Below are 6,225 nucleotides of genomic sequence, written 5' to 3'. Positions count from 1 at the left end.
ACTTGTTAAAATATAGCATGTATGAGCCTGGACCTTGCCTGGACTTCTGAAAGCCTTGTATCATAAACTAGAGCCGTATACACTTATTAAAATTTATGTCCAGAGAAGGGCACAGATTCAAGAATTCAGGCCTAGAATAATATTATGTGCAAGAGAGTATATTAAGACAGTCTCTACATCTAAAAGAAAAAGACGAGAAGATGTAGGGCAGGAAAAAACCCTGTAGGTTATTTACTGAATCAACAGTTTAATAATGTGAACTTAAAAAAACAAAAACACTGCTTTTACTAGAGTTTTTCCATTTAAATAGTCTTAGGTGTATTAGTGTCTTCTTCCTATATAAGCTAAGAAAATGGGGAAGCAGTAAAATGAACAATGAGAATTATCCAACACTAATAAAAAAAAAAAAAACTCACTTAACGTTATATTTCGCAATCCTGAAAATTTTTTGTTGTGCTGGGGATCTAACCCAGGGCCTTGTGCATGCAAGGCAAGTACTCTACCAACTGAGCTATATCCTCAGCCCCCAATACTGTAAGTTTAAGATTAATAGTAATAATCATCAAATGTTATAAAAGTGATTATTTGTACATACAGTATCAAATGGGAGGTTGGACTACACCTAACCTTTCTACTCTTGAATTCAATTCTAATAGTATTGGCATTTGTAGGAGAAAACTAGAGACCAGAACTTCAGAAGATATATTTTAGGGTTGCTTTGCTAGAATGCAAGATATTGAAGTACTCACTCACACATTGGGTATGAAATAGTAGAGCCACTCTCGAAAATATTCTTGGTGGTTTCTTATAAAATTTAACATGCACTTAAAATGCAACCCAGCATTTTGTACTCCTGGACATTTTCCCTAAGAAATGACAATTTTGCTCAAATAAAATCCTGAACACAAAGCAGCTTTATTTGTAATAGTGTAATAGAGAGTGTGTTGTCAGCTGGCTTGTCTCACAAATTTAAAGAATAAAATTCATGGACAACAGAAGGTGAAAACAAATCAGATGGCTATTGTGTAAGGGTTTATATGGATCTATAGATTTAAGAAAGTCAGCACCCTGCCCAATCTTGGGTAAGGCACTCATACAGCTTTTAGTCCAATCAAAATATTGATGGGGCATTTTTATTTCTTTGACGAGGCTGTGACTCCAAGTCACATTCATCCCAATTTTATATGGTCCAACCTTTTTACAAGTTTCTTAGCAAAAAAATTACAGTTGTTGTTTGTGCTCTTCTGCTCAGGAAGTCAACCAGGGGCCCATTTCCCTATCTGTCTAGCCTTATCTCTTCCACCTGACTTCAATAGCAAAAACCTGAAAACAACCCATATGTACTTGAATAAGTGAATGATTAAATTTTAGTATGTTTATACTATGTAATACTCTGCAGTATTTCAAAGAAATTCTGTATGCATATGTGTGCATGCACATGTGTTGCTGGGAGTCAAACAGGTTCTTTATACATGTACACTACCATTGAGCTGTCATTGTTCCGGGAACAAACTCAATACATGCAACAATTTAGATTGACCTTAAAGGAATTATGCTCAGTAAAAAAAAAAAAAAAGCCTATCTCAAAAAGTTTACAGGGCTGGGGATACAGTTCAGTTGGTAGAGTGTTTGCCTCAAATGCACAAAGCCCTGGGTTCAATCCCTAGCACCATCAAAAAAAAAAAAAAAAGAAAGAAAAAAATTACAATATTATTTCTATTTAGAGATGTGAAATAGATTAGTGGTTGCTATGTGCTAGGAATGGAAGACAGATTAGGGATGGCTTCAGTTTATGACAAGACTTTCAGAAGCCCAAACATAAAATGGAATGGAGAGGGCTGGGGATGTAGCTCAGTTGGTAGAGTGCTTGCCTCGCATGCAGGAGGCCCTGGGTTCAATGCCCAGCACCACAAAAAGAAGAAAGAAAAAAAAACGGAATGCAGAAAGAGACACCTAAAGATTTCTGTCAGCTTATTTAGATGGTATAAAAGGGGGCTTGTGGTAGAACATTCCATATCTTGACACTGGTTACACAGACAAGAGATAAAATTCCATAAAACTATATACTACGTAATAGTGCATTAGAACAAATTTTATAAAGAAAAATACAGAATCTCCCTGTACATTCTTTTTTACTGATTAACTTCCCATGAATCTATAATTATTGTGGAAAATATGTTGGGGCAGAAGTATTTTATAACTGAAACAGGCATTAAAGTATTGGTATATACATATTTCTGAATGAATAAAGACTATAATGAAATCAAAAAGAACCTATTGAAAAACTGTCATTTTAGGTGCTAGATCAGTTGGATTTTAGTTACTGCTGTAAGTAGAAAAGTGAATACTAAGTTCTTCAGGGAACTTGGGGAATTGAACCTGATCATTTTTCACATAAAGTTCCAACTCTTTTCCTTTTTGAAGCAATTCCATATTCTAAAACACTACCCAGAAGTTATACTATGATGAAGTGTATCATAATATATGATTACTAAAAGACTGTCATTATTAGAAGTGGTTATTAGAACATTGCCATGGAAAGACCAAACCTGTTTATCAAATGTCATAGTCATCATTTTGTGAATCTCTAAAGCAGTGGTTATTGACTTTTCGGGGGACAATTGTGGCATACACACTAAAGGAAAAATTTGAACATAGGATGATTGATTCCTTCATCTATAAAGTTTTTTCTGAAAGGTATCTCAAAAATTAAAGCATATATAGCACATGTAGTTGAGAAGCAGTTTGTTAAGTGTAATATAAAATACTCAATTCTTAAATTGCAAAGGGACATAAATTTTTTAAATATGCTGGGAAATATCCTTGGCCAAACTGCAAAGAATAAATAACAACAGTTTATCTAGAACAGGAAAAGTCTAGAAAATATTATGCAGACAGTGCATGTATTATCAAAGGAAATTATTTCCTGCCTAGCCACCCAAGGTAAGATCAGGGTACAATTCTCTTATATCCCTACAGCATATAATACATGCTACATTCATCACAATACACCCAAAGCAAGGTTAAATATTTTAGAATAAGAAAATTTTGAGAATTACTAAAATTCTTATAATTAATGTGTGCCAAGGCAGAGGGTACCACACCACATAATATCCAGAACATAGCATTTCTTGATACACAGGTTAGGCACACTGAATTATTAAATGAAAAGTAAAGTTTCAAAACATGAATGTTCCTTTTAATTAACTAACAGGAACACAAATCTAGGAGGCTAAGGCTAAACATATCACCACCTCTGGATTTGTACAACTGGGAGAACTTTTTGAATCTCAGTTTTGTGTTGTCTGACTTTTTTCACTGAGCACTATTTTTTTAAATATAATTTTTTTAATATCTTTATTTTATTTACTTATTTTTATGTGGTGCTGAGGATCGAACCCAGGGCCTCGCACGTGCTAGGCGAGCGCTTTACCGCTGAGCCACAACCCCAGCCCTGAGCACTATTTTTATATCATACTTAGGAAATAGTAAAACCTTTTTTTTTTTGGGGGGGGGGGGGGGGTTGCAGTGAGGATAAAAGATCTCTTCCCTTGTTTTCCCTGCTTACATTGCCCCATTCTTCTAAAACACATTTTCATTTCTTTGTAACTAGTTCAGTAATTCTTTTGTTGCCAGCCAAGACACAACAATTTGGGGTTAAGCAGAGAAGCAACAAATTAGAAACAAAATAGCATTGTTTCCTACCAGTCAGGTTTAGATGCAGAAAGGGAGTACTTTTTACTCCACATGATATATACTTTAGGGTTTTCTTCTCTAAAGGATTGTGTCCTAGAAAATCTTCCTGAGGTGCCCATAAGGCATTCTTTCCATTGTCCCAGTTTAAAGCATTTGGCTCTCTTGCAGTCATTCACTCCTTGGGTGCACCTATAGATGTGCCCCTTTCTGGTCAAAACACAAATTTCCCCTTATCTATTTGCTCCTTTTTTTTTTTTTTTTAAGAGCACTGTATTTTAAGTAGTAGTTGGGTTCATTTTGGCAAAATCATACATGCATACAATTTGATTTACTCCATTTCAGACCCTGTTCCCCTTCCCCACCCTTTTCTTTCCCCTCATTCCCCCTATTCCACTACCTGAATACTGTGCTGCCTTGAAATTTCTTCCACCAGATATATTATGTCACTTTTAAACTCAAGTCTCCCACAGTCTCAGGACATGGACAAAATGTAGGCTTTACACAAGTAACCACTAGTCCAATTTCCAAGAATTATTTCCATTTGAAACCATCAGCATTGCCCTTATTGTCCACATTCTTATCAGCATTCTGATCTTCCCCAAAAAGCCCCCCAAAGAATTTAAGATCTGCTGATGACAACATTCTAGGTGTTTCCTAGCTTGCTTCTCCCAACTTTCCCCAACTCATCCTGCCAAACAATTCCAAAGGCTTTTCCACATCATCAGGTTTAATCATGGTAATGACCCAACCTCTCAGTACCAACTGTTAGTCAGCCTTCTTTTACTGTAACAAATACCTGACATAATCAACTGAATAAAAAAAGTTTATTTTGGCCCATGGTTTCATAGGTTTCAGTCCATGATCATTTGGTTCCACTGCTTTGTGTGAGGCAACATACCAAGGCAGAAGCATGTAGCAGAGGAAAACCAATCACCTCATTGTCAGGAAGCAAAAGAGGGTAAGAAAGAGTTAAAAGAGGCTGGAGTCCCACTATTTCCTTCAAAGCTACTGTCCCAACTCAGTGACCTAAAGTCCTCCCAATAGGCCTACCTCTGAAAGGTTCAACCATCTCCCAATAGCAGCAAGGGCTAGAAACCACACTTTTAACACATGGGCCTTTAGGGGACATTCCAGAGCCAAACAATACCAGCATTTAAAGTAATACTGCTGAAATTGATTAAATAATACAAGAGTGCAAAATCTTACATCTAACCATTTCTAAAACTGAAAGGGTGGAGAGGGGTTAATGGCGGGTAGGAAAGAGTGGAATGAGATGGACATCATTACACTAGGTACATGTACAGTTGCATGAATGGTGCGTCGCTACACCGTGTACAACCACCAGAGAACTGAAATGTTGCACTCCATTTGTGTATGATGAATTGAAATACATTCTGCTGTCATTAAAAACTTAAGTGAAATAAAATAATAAAAATTATCCTCTGAAAGTTGACATGATCTTCATTGACAAGTGGTCAACTAATTGCAGATAATTTTTGCAAGATACTAAATAACCAAATTACTAATATTATTACAATTCATGTAATCTATACAGTAGTGTAAATATTGAATTACTACTAAAACACCGTATCTCTTCTCTGTTCCTTTGAGCTTATGACTATGAAATATGCAAATAAAACCATGTCATTGTCAACTTGCTGTTCTTTAAAATGATACTTTGTGTGTGTGTGTGTGTGTGTGTGTGTGTGTGTATGGATGTGTTAGTGAGGATTGGACAGAAGGCCTTGCACATACTAAGCAGGCAGTCTACTGATGAGCTATATTCCCCAGAGCTTTAAAAAAAAAAAAAAAAAAAAAATCTGAGACAAGATCTTGCTTGCCTTGAACTTGCAATCCCCCCAGTAGCTGGAATTACAGGAGTACACCACCACACCTGGCAGTACTACCTAGGTAATACCATGCTAGGCAAAACACTATTTCTTCTCATCACACACAGAACACATGAAATAATTCGAGCTATAGTCTTATTACAGCTACCAGTTAATAAAAACCATGGTGCTATAGCTGCCAGGGAATTTTTGTTATTTTTAAAGAAATGTGAAGTCCTATAGGGAACTACAAAATAGTCAACTTACTCTACATTATAGTCATATCTCAATTATCCAGCTGTCAATTTTCTAGAACCTCAACTCCTTCTATTTCATAAAGTAGGAAGCAACAAAATAAAAAAAGCCCTTTTGAGTAGTAAATATTTTTTAAAGCCATGTACTTTTTCTTTATAAAATAAACTCTCAAAGTCTAAAGAAATCATAATTGTAGGTTAACTAAGGTTTAAACGTTTATTTACATGAGTACTCTTTGTCTCAGAAAACTTTGCTTAAATCCTTTCCAGTCTATAGCAGATTATGAATGTTTAGAAACTAGGTGGGAAAGAAAACCACTAAGTACACTGTGAATATAAACAAACATGAAGACTCCCACAGAATATATATGAAAAAACAAATATAAAAAAAATCACAATCTAAGGATGATTCTTCTATCCATATCCAGTTCCCTGTGAACACAACC

General features: G+C 35.6%; 1 non-coding gene across 1 annotated transcript; it reads left to right on the top strand.

The window, feature by feature from the left end:
- Positions 1 to 1,839: 1,839 nt before the first annotated feature.
- On the top strand, positions 1,840 to 1,913 carry Trnaa-cgc (transfer RNA alanine (anticodon CGC)). Its single transcript has one exon. It is a non-coding gene; the product is annotated as a tRNA-Ala (tRNA).
- The last annotated feature ends 4,312 nt before the right edge of the window (positions 1,914 to 6,225 follow it).

This window comes from Marmota flaviventris, chromosome 10, assembly GCF_047511675.1.
Source record: "Marmota flaviventris isolate mMarFla1 chromosome 10, mMarFla1.hap1, whole genome shotgun sequence".
Taxonomy (NCBI): domain Eukaryota; kingdom Metazoa; phylum Chordata; class Mammalia; order Rodentia; family Sciuridae; genus Marmota; species Marmota flaviventris.
This window is presented reverse-complemented; position numbering and strand designations above follow the sequence as displayed.